Source organism: Jaculus jaculus, chromosome 4 (genome assembly GCF_020740685.1).
Source record: "Jaculus jaculus isolate mJacJac1 chromosome 4, mJacJac1.mat.Y.cur, whole genome shotgun sequence".
NCBI lineage: Eukaryota > Metazoa > Chordata > Mammalia > Rodentia > Dipodidae > Jaculus > Jaculus jaculus.
Window position 1 is genome coordinate 165,548,273 of NC_059105.1, and position 18,280 is coordinate 165,566,552.

The window sequence follows — 18,280 nt, forward strand, 5'->3', positions numbered from 1 at the left end:
CTCACAGAAAGCAGCAGTAAACTGAGCTGAGTTCTAGCCAGGGAGAAGATGGTTATAATATCCCAACCTCTCTCTCCAGCACCGCACCTCATCCAGCAAGGCTTCACCTCCAAAACTGCTACCACCTGAAGACAAAGCATAGGAAACACAAGAGTTTATGGGGGAAATACCTGCTTCAAACCACTGCATTCTCCCTGAATATGATCCTTCTTAGTACAGAACTGTGAAAGAACAATGTGACTAGAACTAAACATAAGGAGGTACATATCTAAGATGTGTTTTCCCTTTCACCTTATACATGCTTTTGTGTAACATTTAAGTCCTAAGCTGTTGGATTTCGGAGTGAGTTTTATCAAGTTTTTTAATGTAATGGGGTGGGTCGGTTGGCAGTCTGCATAACATTTAGTAAAATCATGAATAATGTGGTTAAATACCAGTTTTGCAACGTACCAGCTTTCTATTGTATTTGAGGAAAATAGTCTGCTCTTCTCTACAATAACAAACTTGATCTTTATTGTACTTTTTTTGTGTGTTGATAACCAACAATAAGTAAAATATGAGTATTGGAAGTGATTTTGGGGATCATTTAGTATTAACTTCATATATATATATTAATTTGGTTAACCTCACAATCTGATGAGTGTGGTCAGTTTGCTTTCTTATTATACCTTTACTTTGCTTATAAGAAAACCAATATTCATATATTCATTGTGAGGTGAGGTCTTAAAGGGAGGAAGCAATATAAAGATTTTAAGTGTGCTTTATTCAAATTCAACATGGGCTCAATATGGTAAACAGGATAAATACAAATCTCAGTATTCCTCCCAATGTGCATATCCAGTGGTTAGTCAAAGAATTCCTGACAGGAGTCAAGAGACTGGTTCCACCACCTACTTTACAGGACCAGATTCAGAACATGTACTTAACTTCTTGAAACTCAGTGTACCCTATTTTTGTATGAGCTCATGGTGCCTCTCAGATACTCGGAAGTCCTCTGGTGGACGTGCCTTCTCCTTTGCCATTTCCTATGGTGCCCCACCCTGCGTGCTGATGGAAACATTCTCAGAAAGGACTGTAGGGCCATGGAACCTGAATGTGCAATACACACCTTTATCACATCTGTCTACATCTAAGTGCCATGTCAGAAACCGCTTAGAGAGAATGGTCTTTGGTAATGCTACAAGGCTTGTGATTATTTTAATCTATTTTCCTGCAGTTAGTGTGGGGAAAACGTTGTTGTAGCTATACAAGGCAGATAGATGTTGAAAAGCTGTTATCAATTACAACTCTGACAGGACCACATCACTGTGAATAGTCAGAGCCAAGCCAGTTCAAGCACTGGAAAGGTAGTAAATACTTCAGCTCTTAGAGTTTTGTCTTCCCAAATTTTTGGCTGACAGAAGTAAAATCTGATACTATTTTAGAAGTAAATTAAGATACTTTACACATGGTATTTTGTTACACATCCTAGCTGCCATTCTTTTTACCTTTGCTTGTCATTATTCCAATTAGCTTGAAAACTCCTTGAGGGTAGGAATCATGTATTGTTCATCGTTGGCTCTGTACCCTCAGAAGTGTAACTTAGTGTTTGATAGCAATAGGATCAATTTTTTTTTAACACTTTAAAAACAATTTGGGGGCTGGAGATATGGCTCAGTGGTTAAGGTGCTTGCCTGCAAAGCCCAAGGACGTGGGTTCATTTCCTCAGTACCTATGAAAAGCCAGATGCACAGTGCTGCATGCATTTGGACTTTGCAGCTGTTGGAGGCCCTGACATACCAATTTTCTCTCCCTCTCTCTCTCTCTCTCTCCCCCCCTCTCTCTCTCTCTATCTATCTGTCTGTCTCTCTCCTATCTGTTTCTGCTTGCAAGTAAATAATTATAAATAAAATTATTAAAAAAAAAACAATTTCAAAAGATTAAAGCTGATGCTATGACCATATGTCAAAGAGTGAGTCTACATAAGGTGGAAAATATGCTCCATTTTTTCATCTTTAAAAATTTCAACACCATTTTACGTATTAACTATTTAGAACCATCAAGAAGAAAATGAAAATAGCATTAGAATGAATTCTCCTTGGAAGAGATTGCTAAAATTTTCCAGATGTTTTGGAGATTTTTGAAAGGGAATAATGGTATCTCCACCAGACACTTTGAGGGGACTCTACCTACACTACAATCTCAGTAAGGTGGGTACCATAGACATTTTTCTAACTACTTTATCTTCAACGCTGACAATTGTTCCTGCCAATAAAAGGGACTCATTAGGTAGTTGTTGAATTATTTATTGAAAATTTCTGTTGGTTATCTTTCAGTTTTGTTCTAAAAATGGTATAGAAAACTTTACATAATGGATAAAAGTAAAAAAAAAATGCAGCAATGAAAGGCAAGTAAAAAGCAGGTATGAAATTGGAGCAAGACTGAATTATACAGTGCTCCATAGAATATGCTCTTGTCTCAGTAGCAGAGAGGAACCTTTTTTTTGTTTGGATCCCCACCCTTTATAGATTAAAAAAAAAGCAACAAAAACAAACAAACAAACAAACAAACAAACAAACACAGCACCTGGTCAGCAACCCCACAGATAGTATCACGCCTTGCCCTATTGTCTAAGTTCATCATTCTTCCGTGAGTGGCCGTCCTCCCCGAGAAAAAGACAAGGAAGATGACCATGCGGGGAACTGCTTGCCCTAGAGCCGCCTCAGTCAGATGAGAAGGAACAAATTTATAATCGTCACTATTTCTCCAGGACTTTGGAGAAACCTTCTAAGATTATTTATTTATTTATTTATTTATTTATTTATTTATTTATTTATTTGAGAGTGACAGACACAGAGAGAAAGACAGAGGGAGAGAGAGAGAATGGGCGCTCCAGGGCTTCCAGCCACTGCAAACAAACTCCAGACGCGTGCGCCCCCTTGTGCATCTGGCTAACGTGGGACCTGGGGAACCAAGCCTCGAACCGGGGTCCTTAGGCTTCACAGGCAAGCCCTTAACCGCTAAGCCATCTCTCCAGCCCGATTTTTTTTTTTTTATTCATTCCCCACAGTCTCTCTGGCATTCAGTAGTATGCACTAGTAGCCCTTTCCATTCTCACCTTCCTTAGCAAGTATTCTCTGCCTTTCCCAAAAATAAACCAATTTTACTTTATCCTCCTCTCTGAGTCTGTTCCTGTGAAAAGCCACTGTAACATGCTCATGTAAATAGTGACAAGATTCTAAGTGTGATTAGGATAGAGTAAGCCACAGTGGCAAAAGAAACGTTTTCTTTTCTTTTCTTTTTTTTTTTTCCTGAGAAAAAGCTTCTTCCCACACACTCATAAGATGCACTGGATGATTTGAAGACAGCATTTTAGAGGACTTCAGCATGACTGTGTTGCTGACTCCAATGGTCACGATGGCTTCTGACACAATGCTTGAGGAAGGGAAAAGGACTGTTTGCTGTTTTATTTTTTTTTATTCTTATTTTTAATTTTTTGGTAAATCCAGCTGTAAGAAATTGAAAGCAAAGCTTCCTTCCATCTCTTTATTCTGGGTTGCTTATAAACTAGGAATAGGACTCCTCCTCTGTCACTGGTCACTTGACAACGGTTCCGTTTTTAGCCCCATCAAGATGTGCTTTTGTCACTTTCATTTGGCTCATTCGAAGCCACTGCACATTTGCTGCTCTGTCGCAGTTTTGGCTGTCGTGCTGCTCACTTTCCAAGTCCTTTCTCGTATATTTTTCTCATAAATTTACCTTCTAGCATAAAATTTGTCAGGCCTGATCCCTATGGAGATGAGCAGCCTTTTCATTGTGCTCTCCAGGGCGAAGGGAAGGAATAAGGGAGCAGTTGACGTGCTGACACGTCAAATTCCTAAGGCAGACCGTTCATTAATGGAGTGGGAAGTTTTCGATCAGGAGCCCAATGGGCCATGCTTGTCCACTTGATATTTGCTCCCTTGGACACAGCTACTAGTTGTCCTATGGCCTAAGCCTCCGCATATGGGTAGCTGTGCTCAAGTGTGTGTGTGTATGTGTGTGTGTGTGTGTGTCTTTAATAAGTGATCCAGGTTCTTTTGTCATTCTCTAATTAGTCAATCACAATGGTAAAGCAAGGGCTGGAGAGATGGCTTAGTGGTTAAGTGCTGTCTCATGAAGCCTGAGGACCCTGGTTTGAGGCTCGATTCCCCAGGACCCACATTAGCCAGATGCACAAGGGGGCACACACGTCTGGAGTTCGTTTGCAGTGGCTGGAAGCCCTGGCATGCCCATTCTCTCTCCCTCTCTCTCTCTCTCTCTCTCTCCCTCTCTCTTTGTCTGCCATTCTCAAATAAATAAATAAAAATTTAAAAATATATATATTTAAAAAAATGGCAAAGCAAATTTTCAAGACGGTAAGGGTCAGCAAAGAATTGAATGGAGTGAGAAATTCAGGCCAAGCTTAGACAACTGAAAACAAGCAGATTGCACTGGAGTGTGTCTAGTTATTCCAATGTCTTTGACGGTGTATTCAGAGCACCACAGTCTTGCTGTGGCTAATTGTTTTGGCTACCCCTTGCTATATGGCAGAGTTGTTAAGAAAAATGAAATCAGCAGTGCAGCTCTGGATGAGGCGTGTCATCTTGACAAAGCAAAAACTCAGGGTTCATAGGCTAAAAATGATTTTTTAAAAAAAAAAATAATTAAGTGGTCACTAATAAGGCCCAACCAACCAGTGTGGAACACTGACCTTCTCTCAAAACCTACCCTCCTCTCCTCTGTGCACTCTGGCACCATTCTCCTCTCCAATCTGAGAACATGCTCTCTGGGCATTAGTGCAGTTTGAGGAAATAGGCAGTATACTAAATGGCCATAGAGAAATGGCTTCCTCTGTCTAATTTAGGTAAGACAGTAACATTCTAGGTCTCATTAAAGAGGACCTTGAAAGGAATATAGGTCACTGTCTGTAATGGTCCATGCACAGTCAGAGATATGGGGAGCATGATCAATAAAAAATAAAATGTTATATAATATATATGTCAATATATATCATATATTAATACATATTAACAAAAAACATAATTTTATGTAATAATAAATAAAAAGCATTAAAATGTCACTTGATGTCACTGTAAATCCCACCTTATGGTATTAATCCTCAGTGTAATTCTAAAGTAAGGTATGTCACTTTGTAAGTGAGAGAGTTGAGGCACAGCAATTAGTTTTATTATCCAGTGATAGACAGTACATGGAGACTGTTAGAAATTTCTGTTTGACTGTTTCTTAAATAGTCTCAAAAGAGCTGCAAAACTTGGGTACACAGGCAATTTGGCTGATGAGTAATTATAAAATGAGGGAAAGAAAAATGAATTTGGCATTCTTCCATCCAAGCAGATGAAGATGTTGGTTTCTAACATTTCCAGAAACTGTCTTTACCTCATATTCTTCCCAGAAATCTAAGGAAAGTGAATATGGTTTGAGTCTGTGCATCAAAATCACATAGTCAAGAAAACTTTATCAACTAAGTGAAACATTCCTGTCCATGTTAGGTTAGTGCTGTGAACTGGTTTCTAAGATGTCATTACTTTAATATTAGTTACTTTACTGAGGTAAGGTAAGCTCCATGGCCTCTTTGATTTTCCACCACAGGATAATTTCCAGAAGACTATAGACACTAAGGAGTGGCATTAGCTAGCCAGATAAAGCTACTGAATACAGTTTCATGGGCCCATGTCTGTTCCTGAGATGTTATATTAAGTTATTATTAAAAACTGTTTTCTTGTACAACTTTAATTTGTCCCAGTTTGAAAGTACACATCAATAAAAAGTTTTCTTTTGCTATGCAATCCCAGAAAATTATAAATGAGTTAAGGAAAAATTTGATTAGTATACTTAAAGTGATTGATCTTAAACAAGAGTGGAGACCATTTTTGTAAGTGATGAGATAGGGAGAAAAGGTGCTACATAATATCATTTTACAGATAATTTATAGAAAAAAGAAATGTTTGATAAATATTAATCGTGCTTTTCTTCTGTTGTATGTAAAGGACTGAAAGTTCCTGCAGCAAAATTTCCAACTACTTCTGTTTTAATTCCATTTCCCAAACACATTTGACCACTTAGCCCATTTTATTTTTCAGGGAATGCCTGCGAACATCTGTCTGTATGTTAAAATGCACTTGAGAATAAAATCCTAATATGGTAAAATAGTTTCATTGCAGAAGAAATAACGAAGCAGTTACTTATAAATAGCCATAAAGAGCCCCAAAACCTCACCGTGTGACGAGCTGTGCTACTTGAGGGTCTTGATGGTGAGGTATGTCTCTGTCTCAAGAGACCGATAGCCTCGGGATGACCTGTCATCTTCAGCCCACAGAGGCCAAAATGGGTAGCTTCATTGGTAATCATGGCACTTCAGCCTGTGACTTTCAGAGTCTTTCCAAGAATCAAACTGATATTTCAAAGAGATTAAAAACTGAAGGGAGCATATGATATCCCTTCAAAGCTGAGGCTTCAGATTTAATGAAAGCTGTATCAGAATGAGATATGATTCAGATATCAAATTACATTTGTTTAGTCTGGCACAGCTTAATAAATCACAGCTGCATTTAATAAATATTTATCTTGCCTTAATCATCAGTTAGTGTGTTTCAATGGTCTCATCTTGCTAAGTGATTTACTTCAATATTTATTAGATATCATTTCCATTTCTAAAGCAATCTACACATTTTATTTTGTATTTATAATTCAAATTCACTTTTCTACTTCTGAGTGATTTAATTAAGATTATGTTCTAATCTTTAATTTTTAAACATTAAAATCTTACATTTTTACAATTATATGATTACTAACATATTTTTCAAATACATGTCCTATAGGGCAATAGCAAATAGAAATGGAATTAACTATTGATGTACCTGAAAGTTTTTCTTAAATATAAGGTATCTTTTTGAAAATTGTACTTCTAATTTATAATTTATATATACATATATATTGCACATACATACATATAAACATATATGTATATATATGCATATAGACACACACACACACACATATATATATATGTATGTGTATATATATATATGTGTGTGTGTATATATATATATATATACATATATATATATATGTATATATATGTATATATTGCCAAAGGACATGTCCATTGGTTGATTATAGGGTGTCAGAGAAACACACCCATGGAGTACCTCTCTTTTTTAAAATATTTAATTATTTTATTTGAGAGAGAGAGAGAGAGAATGGGTATGCCAGGGCCTCTAGCCACTGCAAACAAACTCCAGATGCATGTGCCACTTTGTGCATCTGGCTTAATTGGGTCCTGGGGAATGGAAACAAGGTCATTTGGTTTTACAGGCAAGTTAACCTCTCAGCCATCCCTCCACCTACATCTGTTATTTTTAACCTGCACAATTAGAATAATAGAAGTATTTGTGGGGAGAAAACATGGATGGTAGTAGGAGTTGAAGGTTTTCTCAGGATTTCTTTTTTGCACGTATGTGTGTATGATGTGAGGGTATGTGTATATACATATTTGTGTGCATGTGTGGGTGCACATACATGTCATATATCTTCCTCTATCACTATCCCTTTTATTAACTAAGGCAGGATCTCAGACTTGGAACCCAGAGCTCACAGATTTGTGTAGTCTAACCAGTTTTCCCCAGGGATCTCCTGTCACTGCCTCATAGTGTAATTCCAGCGGGATCACAGGTAGGCTGGCAGTCGCCTGCCCGTGCATCCAATCTCTAGTCTTCAAGCTTGCATGGCAAGCAGGTCATCCACTTATCCATCTCCCCAGCTCTGAGATAGTTTACTTTTGAGATTCCTATTAGAAACCCATGTGGAGGTGTTATCAGAGAGCTATAGACTTCTGGAGTAAATAAGAGCTGTTCTATGGAGACATATACTTGAATACAATAGCACAAGTGACATTTTGAGGAATGAAAGAAATTACGTGGAAATTCAAAGCAGATGAGGAAAGTAGTATACTAATGGCTCTGAGTTTTTTTTAGGTGACATAAACAGAATTATAAATTTAACCTGAAACAGTTAAAACTGCAACAAAATCAACACTAGAGAAACAGAACATAAACTTGATATTTTTGAGATCCAAACACAATCCACTTAATATTATATTATCTTTCCAAAAGTAAGATATTGGAATTAGCTTTCAGCTTTTACAACTTGACTTAAGACTTTAATTTTCACTGAAAGATTTTATGTGGGAACATTTTGTTTCCTGCCCACTACCTTTGGGTCCCAGGAATCTGGAAAAGAAAACTCAGCTCCTCTTCAAATTTTGTCACCGTGGAAATTACTTGTCTCAAAATCAGATGTGAAGCAGTTCTACATCATGCCGTCAGTCTTTATTAAACCTGAAGAGCAGCACCATTGGCTATTTAACATCGTTTTGAGGAGACACAGTGCTGACAATGGGTACTGCCCCGAAAAATTGGTCTTCTCAATGTATTCCACTCTCCAGGATGGTGAATATCTTCCTTAAGAAGGAGAAAGGGACAGAATCAAGTTTGAAGGTGATAAGCAAGTAGCTAATGATTTTCCTCTGTTCCTATTGCCAAGGAGATACAACAAAAATAATGATATATATATATAGAGAGAGAAAGAGAGTCCAAAAAAATTGCTCTAACTCTTCCTTGGTGTTACTAAGAAGGATCTTGAGTGAAGAGACTGCTATTGAATTTCACACAAGGAAGACTGTCTTGAAAACTGGGGTCATGACTTTGCTGAAAGACATCATTTTGAAAACCTTTTGAAGTAGTGGGGTTCTTTCCTTCTTTCTCTCTCTCTCAAACTCACAAGTACTGTGTATGCTGACTTATTTTAGGCATAAACTAGACTGAATGGCAGTAAACATATTAAACTAATAACTGGGAAAATGTTTCATCTAGTACATAATTTAATCACTTTATTTTCTTGGAAAACTTATCTTTATTTCTCTTTGGTGTGACAGAGTCCTTCTCATAATTTTTTTTATAGTACTTTCCAAATGAGTGGAAAAACATTAAAAAGATGTATAGTGTGAGCAATAACAGTAAGGCTTAAAAATACAGAACAAAAGTACACAGCTGAACAAACCAAGTTAGATAAATAGATCTTGTTTTGTGTCACAAACAAAAGTCAAATGGATATCTCTTTTTTTAAAGTTTATTTTTAATAAACTTTAATAATCGAGCCTTGAACCAGGATCCTTAGGCTTCACAGACAAGTGCCTAATCACCAAGCCATCTCTCCAGCCTGGGATATCTCTTTATCATAGCAGGTGGGGACAAGAGAAATTTCTGTGGAAAAAAATACCTGTTTTTTTTGCTTTCTGAATGTAGACATCATTACCTCTAGACATGTTTTTTTGGTCCATTGGAGTACAAAAAGGAAAATGAAGTTATATTTTTATTTTTATTTCTTTATGAGAAAGAGAGAAAGAAAGGGAGACAATGGGCATGCCAGGACCTCCATCCACTGTAAACGAACTCCAGGTGCATGCACCCCCTTGTGCATCTGACTTACGTGGGTCCTGGAGAATTGAACCCAGGTACCTTGGTTTTACAGGCAAACACTTTAACCTCTAAGCCATCTCTACAGCCCTGAAGTTATAATTTTTAATATATCTTGAATTTAAGAGCTAAGGATTATAACCTTGGGACAATTTTCAAATACACATGAGGTGCAGTTGAGGAACACAGTGCATCACTGATAACATAATCCTTTTGAAAAACAATTGAGTCATATAAGTGATCATACTCAACAGGTTTCTATATTGTAAGAAAGTATTTCATTACTTGAGATGAATGTTCAGATGGACAAACAGGCTTAGCTTCCAGGAATTCAATATTGTGAATCAACCTGAAGTTTGTGCATATGGTTGCAAAAAAAAAAAAAAATACCACTGAGGTACAGTCCCATACTTGCTCACTACATTGTTGATGGTAACACTAGTTTAAAAGTAAAATGACTTCTTACCCTGTGTTTGTTTTCCTCCCACTCATTTAAAGATGCTTTCTCTCCTAGCCTCTAAGAAACTTCCTCTGACCCAGTAATTACTGCTTTCATCTCCCGTAAGAACTTATTCAGAGCAAACAGCAAGGAGTGACTGTTGTCTATACCTCATTGTAATTTTAGTTTTCATTTAGTTTATTGATATACCACTGTACTCTCTGATTGTTGCAAACAACGTGCAGAATATACTATGGAGTTTGGTGTGTGCCTTGTGATGGACCATTCACATTATTTTACCCACAGAATGGCCCGTATATTCCTTTCCAGATAACTAACTACAACCAGAGAGTATTTTATACATAAAACAATCACTACAAATCTTGATAATAGGTTATAATTAGATTTTTTTTGTTTTAATGACTCCTCTTGTATCCCGCCCCTCAAAAATTTGAAATAGCAGAGCTTCTAGGAATCCCAGAACAGTCATCACAGAGAGGTTCTTGTTTGTATACTTCAAGAGGAAGATGAGTTTTGTACCAAAAATTGGCCCAGACTCCTTACCTTCCTATATTCTATCACTTCTGAATCCATCTTTCCTTCATCTATCATTTATCTATCATCTAATCTATTATCTATCTACCTAGCTATCATTATCATCAATATCATCTACCTCTATGATCTACTTCTAGCTACTTATCTGACTATCATCCACCTACCTATCTATTAATCATCTATAGTAGGTAGTAACTAAATGAGTTTAAAAGCCAAGCAAAATTAGCATGAATTTTGTACAAGATCCATGCAAAACAGACAACTGAATTCCTCCAAACTCTACTGTAGAACTTTATATGTATGTGTGTGTGTGCATGCATGTGTGTATGTATTCATGTGTGTATGTGTTTGTGTGTGTGAAGAAGGGGTGGTGCTGGGAATACAGCTTGGTGATATATCATTGGGCTAGCAAGTGTAAGGTCCTGGGTTTTATTATGAACATAGAAAAAGAGTCAGGGGGTGAGAGACAGCTAGAGAGAGAAGAAGTGAATGAGTGAGGGAGGGAAAGAAAGAGTGAGAACCCCCTCAAGGATACTGATTTATAAATACATTACTTTTCAGTTCTTTATTCTGTACACCAACTAAAGTTATGACCCATTCTTTACTTACAGAATGTAATGATTAAAATTTAAATTTCCCATTTATTTTTCACTAACTAGTTAACATAATAAACTGTCATTACTAGCCGGGCGTGGTGGCGCACACCTTTAATCCCAGCACTCGGGAGGCAGAGGTAGGAGGATCGCTGTGAGTTCGAGGCCCCTTGAGACTACACAGTGAATTCCAGGTCAGCCTAAGCTAGAGTGAGACCCTACTTCGAAAAACCGAAAAACCAAAAATAAAAATAAAAATAAATAAATAAATATAAATAAATAAATAAATAAACTGTCATTACTTGGAATCTCATGGTCCTTGGCCTTATAAAAGATTTGATGGACAGAAAAGCCTATATAATATTTACTATCTCGTTGATGGGAAGAAATGCTCTAGTTTGGCTCAGGGTTCCAGAGGGTGGAGTCCACCATGGTAGGTACTGAAATTATCTTCTGGTTGCTGGCACAAAACACCAGACCAAAAACAAAAACAAACAAACAAACAAAAAAAAACATGTGTGGAGAAAAGAGTTTATTTTGGCTTGCAGATTTGAGGGGAAACCCTGTGGGAGCATGGAAAGGAATATGGTTGAGAGAAGCTCACTTTTGACTTTGCTAGCAGGCTGATGTGATTGGAAAGTTCCCCCCAAACCTGGATTCCTCTCCTGTGGCTCAGGCAAGGACTGACACAGTGTAGTTCTTCGCCAGCCACTGGCAGTAGGACCCAAGATGTGCTGAGAGCTGATTCTGGATGTTTCTGTGGTTGCTAGAAGCCCTGGGTCCCTGCTGCTTCTCTGCTGTGGTTGATATTCCTTATGCACCTTCACTTTTTGGTAGAAGAGTGGATTGTGGTGTTTTTTGTTTTGTTTTGTTTTGTTTTATTTGTTCCTCCCCTCTCCCAAGGTTGCTTTGGCATGGCTACTATGCTGCCATCTTAAACCAAAAGTCTCAATAAGGACTTTTTTGAAGCTGACACAATATTCACTGATGTATTGACCATAGCTCTATATATGTTCTCACAGTAGAGTTGAGTATTTGGCCCTGTGTTGCAATATATATTAGCTAAGACTTTAAAAAGTTGTCTGTCACCAGGCAGAATCAATGAATCAATAATGCAATGATTTAATGACAGGGTAGATTTTTATATATTCCTCCTATATTTCCTAGTTCAATATTCTGTTTGGAAACATTATTTGTGTCTCATAAGCCAAGAAGTTCTGAAATCTGAATGAAACTTTCATACCCTGTGATATATAGAAACATATTCTGTCACCAATCCAACTTTATTATAGAGAATCAGCTTATATATCTTTTAAGATTTAATAATGTATTTTGGGGCTTCATTTTCATAAGGATATATCGTTTACCTGTCAATTTTTTCTACCACTTTTCTATTCCTGTCATGATGTTTAAACAGGAAATCTGTGCTTGAATATATGTATGCAAACTACTTTTAACATGTAAAAATTACTTCCTGTGATTTTTTAATGCATTGGACTCTTAGTTTATCCTGAAAACTATCCCTTTTTAATCATCATCAGGACATTTAAATAGGATATCATTCAAGATTCCAGTCCTATTATCATGTGTTATCATCTCCTATTTTACTCCTCTCTTCAATTCCTAGCCACTTTCTCTTTCTTTGTCACCCTGGGTCATTTCAAATGCAGCAGTGTGTATCCTTTGAATGCATAATTCCATTTGAGTAGAAGAGAAAACATGCCAATCCAGATCTGTGGGCAATGTGTGCAGTTCTTTTGGACTTCAGAGACTCTTTTTTTTAAAAAAAATCTTAATTGGTCTCTTGAGATTTGGATTTTATTAATTATTTTTTAACAAGCTTTCTCCTTTTGAAACAGACTTACATGTACAATAATGGGCATGCCGGAGATTTTAATCACTGTTTAAATCAAGCCAGTTTAACTGTACCTGCCACTGTGCACCCTGACACTAATGGTAAGCAAAAGGGCAGTGCAGGCCATTAGAGCAGAGTCACCTCCCACCAAGAGGTCCTATAATTCTAAAAACGTTCTATGTGGTCTCCAGTCTAATTTATGATAAATAAGGAAGCAAGAATCTATAGCAGCAATTTTGGAGACACACTTGTAAATATCCCAAGTGATAGATGTCTTGGAGGACATGAAGCTCATATATACATTTTTAAATTCACTAAGTATGAATGAAATACACTTTAACAGTTGGGTATTAGAGCATGGCAATATTGTTGAAGTTAATCCTTCCACCATAGTCAAGAAAACTCCAAAGTGCTATGTTTCATCTTTTGTAAGTATTGGAGGATAACTAATTCACATTTTATCTCTTCATCTTGACTGCTTCTCTGTACAAAAGTAAATATAATCTTTATTTTTCTTTCCGTGGCGTGTTTTATTTGTTATTGACAATTTCCATAACTATAGATAAAAAAAAAAACATGGGACTGGAGAGATGTCTTAATGGCTAAGGTGTTTTCCTGCAAAGTCCAAGGACCCATTTCCCACTCTCCAGATCCCACATAAGCCAGATGCACAAAGGATGAGACACACACAAAGTCACACATGCCCACTAGGTGGTGAAAGCATCTGGAGTTTGATTACAGTGGCTGGAAGCCCTGGAGTGCCAATTCTCTCTCTCTCTCTCTCTCTCTTCTTTTTCTCTCTCTCTCAAATAAAAAAAAAGAAGCCATGATACTTCCCTCCCTTTGCTTTCCCCTTCATAGCTCCATTCTCCATTATATCCAACCCCATCTCAATCAGCCTCTCTTTTATTTTGATGGCGTCATCTTTGATTCCTATTATGATGGTCTTGTGTAGGTAATGCCAGGCACTGCAAAGTCAGATACATTTAATCTTTAATGGTACAAATGTAAACAAGTTGAGCACGAATAATTTTTCCTGTTTTTAGAAGCATACCATATAGATAAATCACTTATTGTTTATGAAAAACATATACCAGAAAGGATGAGTCTATAATGTTAGTAGAAATCATAGTAAGCAGAGTATAACCTAGAAAGAGGAGGTTCAATGGGACCTCTAATATTATGTTTCATTTGTTTGATAGTTACATATTTTATGGACATGCAAAGATAAACTTCCTAAATCCACGTGAAAATATATAACATGTCCATGTGCAACCGTCATAACCAACCCATAGAACTCTTTTTAAAAAATCTGCTATTAGTTATCATATTTATAGTAGAGAAGTGAAAAGATATTCATTTTTCTGGAGAGTTTCTCCATTCCTTTAATTTTCAGATAAAATCTTAATATCAACTGCAACTACTATGTCTGAGGCCAATTGGAGATTACAAAGATTAATAAATTCATTTAAAATTATCTAAGAATATTTATGTGGTCTTGAGGGATGGCTTTGTGCTGACGGTGCTTGCCTTTGAAACCTAAGGACCTAGGTTCAATTTCCTAGTTACCACATAACCCAGATGCACAAGGTGGTACATGCACCTGGAATTTGTGTGCAGTGGCTGGTGCACCCATTCTCTCTCTCTCTCTCTCTTCCTTTCTCTCTCTCTTTCTCAGTTTCAAATAAATAAATGAATAAATAATACATAAATAAAATGGTTATTATGTATTAATGTACATGTGTCTAGATGCATGTGTGTTAGCATGTGAGTCCAGGCAAGCACCTGAGGCTTGAGGTCTCTGATTCTCATCAGTCCTCTCCAAAGTTTCCAGGAGATTTTCCAGACCTTGACTCCCTTCTCACCCGAAACACACTGTGTTTACAGAAAACCACCTGGAACTTCTGGCTTTTACCTGAGGTCTAGGGATCTGAACTCAGGTATTCAGCGTTGTGCAGAAAATGCTTCCTCTCAGCCAATGACTCCAGCCTCTCAACAAAAGGTTTTCTAGGTATCTCTCATGTGTGATTTGTAAAAGCTAAATATGGGAGTTGAACATCACTGCTTTCAAATAACTTAGAGACTACTCAACAGAATAAGACAGTGCCATTCAGAATGGTTGTACAGAGTAACACATGACAGCTTTGTATATATGTTATCATTGGTGAATTTTCAAATACCTAAACGAAAAGGTAACTACCTCTAGAAGTAAACATCCAAGACACTCTGAAGGCTGTGACACTTAAGACAAACTAATATCATGCAGGAGAGCAAAGAGATGGCAAGAGAAAGGCATCATTCAAGAAGGAGTGTGGTCAGACAAGTCAGGAGGACTCTCATTTTATGAAGTTCACATTAATTAACATGTACAAGCAAGTGTGAGTTGTGGTAGGAGGGTACATGAGATAAGAAAAAACACATTCAAGGATAGAAAGGGTGCCTATAACTGGTGTGTTTTATTTTTTCTTTGCTCAAAAGAAGCATTACATATTTATTATAATTTTTTATAATATAATGTCTTATACTTAATCAAGTGTCTACTGAACTTAACATTGTCAAATGCGTGCAGGAACATATATTCTTATTTATCAACATAAATGTGGGCCCTAGTGAATCTGTGCTGTTACATTTTCCTAAGTTGCTGTTAACTTAGAGACAATTAACTGGCAGTTTTTCTATCAAGTTTGTTTTGAGAAAAAAAGTATTTGCCTTCATAACTAACTATAACTAATATCTAATATCTATTGCATGTTACCATGGTGATTTAACTTTCAATTTAAACAAATGGTGATGAAAAGTGAGTAGATCTGTTTGTTACAGGAGTAGTACATTTCTTTAAGCAGCTCCTCAGTCTCAATAACTTGCCATGCATTAGTTTTTCAAGGAAAGGACATTATTTCTATAAGAAGTTTATTTTATCATGGATTTCTCACTTCTAAATAAATCCCTCCTTCTTGGGACCACCTTTCTTTTTGCATATTAAGCACAGCAGTTCATGTGCAGCATATGAATATTCAATCATCCTCTTTCTTGATTCTTTAGGCTTTCTCTGCCCTTCTCATATTATTTACCCTTTAAGTATTCATTGATTCCTTGATATATCTTGAAAAAAAGTGTTAAAATAAAGTTTAGTAGCCTTTAACTTAATATAGTTAAATAGTTTTACTTGAGTAGGAAATAAATTTAAATAGTAAATCTAAGAGCAAGGAGTGGATTCAAAGCACAGAGCTTGCAGATCTTAATAATGAACAACAAATGGCCTTAGCGTGATTGACATAGGGTACAGATTTCCCCGCTCAAGCACCCATACCCAGGCACACTTGGATTCCTATATCACACTTGGCTCTTTCAGCACTCCTATAGCTCGTTTGTGAGGATAAGTGCCTGTTCTACCAACTTCATGTCACTGCCTGTTTACTCTGTCAGATACCAGCTTTGTATTCAATAAATGACCTTGAATTTGACTTATTAACTTTCAAGAGCCAGATACTAAAGGTAGATGAATAACTAGCATGTGATGCCTTCTTTCAAGGTGCTTATAGGCCATTTAAAGAACCAGTATAGGGCTGGAGAGATGGCTTAGCGGTTAAGTGCTTGCCGGTGAAGCCTAAGGACCCCGGTTCGAGGCTTGATTCTCCAGGACCCACCTTAGCCAGATGCACAAGGGGGTGCACGCGTCTGGAGTTCGTTTGCAGTGGCTAGAAGCCCTGGTGTGCCCACTTTCCTCTCTCTCTCTCTCTCTTTGCCTCTTTCTCTGTCACTGTCAAATAATAAATAAATAAAAATAACCCCCCAAAAAATTAAAAAAGAACCAGTATATGTTTAAAGTACTGGTTTATCCTTATTCTGACCGCATTGTTTTACTGTCTCATCCCAGAAGACCCTATGCCATTGCTTATTTGTGAAGCAGTAATGATTGACATCCCCCCCCCACCCCCAGGTAATACGTAGATCTTTCTTGGCTTGGTAACAGTATTTTATACCTTTTAGATTCCCTTTGCTGAATCTGAATTTAATCATGTATAGTGACATAATGATCTAGCATCTTGTTATCAAAATTATTTTAAAACTAAACACTATATCCTAAATGAAAACTGAAAGTCAACTTTTTTTGTGGCAAAATGACAATTGGATGAAATGAAAGTTTATGAGAATTTTTCACAAATAGGAGAATTATGTAGTTAACAGCCAAATATTAATATGCTTCTAATAAGTAAATACTGGCTTTTTATCTATGGGGAGAAGAAAATGTCATAATATGAAAAAGAAGCAATAAAGACATTGTAATTCCTGACCAATTTTTAGATATTATTCCTTTTCACTCACTCATTGTTCATCAAAGTATCTTCAGAAATATAAAAAGCTATAAATTCCAGTGTTATTTCCCTCCAAGATTTTCATAGACTTTTGCCAAAATTTTTTCAAGAACTACATGGATTTTTCTATTTTAATTTTAATATTTCATTTTTTATTTCATATGTGTACTGAGAAGCCCTAAGGAACCAAATACCTTTTATACAAATCAAATGAAAACATACCAGGTATCAGTTTGTTTTTAGTTTAAAAACTTCATGCAGTGTCCTGCTGTAAACAGCATCCACTTGAAGTGTTTGAAAAAGTGCAACTCCTTGACCTTGGTTGCCCAGCCTCAGTGGGCATCTTTCTTTAGGAAGCAGCATCACAGTATGGCTTCCTGTGGGTTGACAAGCAACTACAAAGTGGCATTCTTTTGGAACACAGGATTGTGCTCATATCTTGGCACCAACATTTCAAAGGCTTGGTAAGTTTTTAGATGCAATAAGGACTCTACTCAAACATTTTCTGTTTTTATCAGACAATTTTGCAGAAGCCTTCAGAATGTAGATACTTTAGCAATTAGTCATTTATTATTTTCCATTGCTCATTAATTGGGTTTATGATCTTGTAGCTGGATTTCCAACTCTTTTCCTCACCCACAAATAATGTTTTTTTTTTTTATGTTCAAAGGGTTCTAAATAGTATATTTCTTCCCACAACCTAGAAAATATATCTTATAGTTTAGCTCCCAAATAGGCAATAAAGTGTAATAATTAAGAGCTTGGCTTTAGGAAACAGAAAGAATGAACTGAAAAAACTGCCATTGCTCTTTATAAAATGTATGACAGAACACAAACTATTTAACCTGTCTGGTTTCTTTTTCTCAGTAGCATAAGCTCACAGGATTGTTGTTTACATTAAAAGAGATATTTTAAAAATACATAGTACAGTGCCTGGGGCATGTTAGATAATCAATTGTATGATTTACTAATTACAGTGTCATAGGCAAGAAACTATGCTTTCTACAGCACTCTGACACTGTGTGAAA

At 36.7% G+C, this 18,280-nt stretch overlaps 1 protein-coding gene across 1 annotated transcript in view; it reads left to right on the plus strand.

Moving 5' to 3' along the window:
- LOC101603243 (limbic system associated membrane protein) overlaps positions 1-18,280 on the plus strand; it is a 2,270,239-nt gene that overhangs the window by 1,535,183 nt on the left and 716,776 nt on the right. The window lies entirely within an intron of this gene.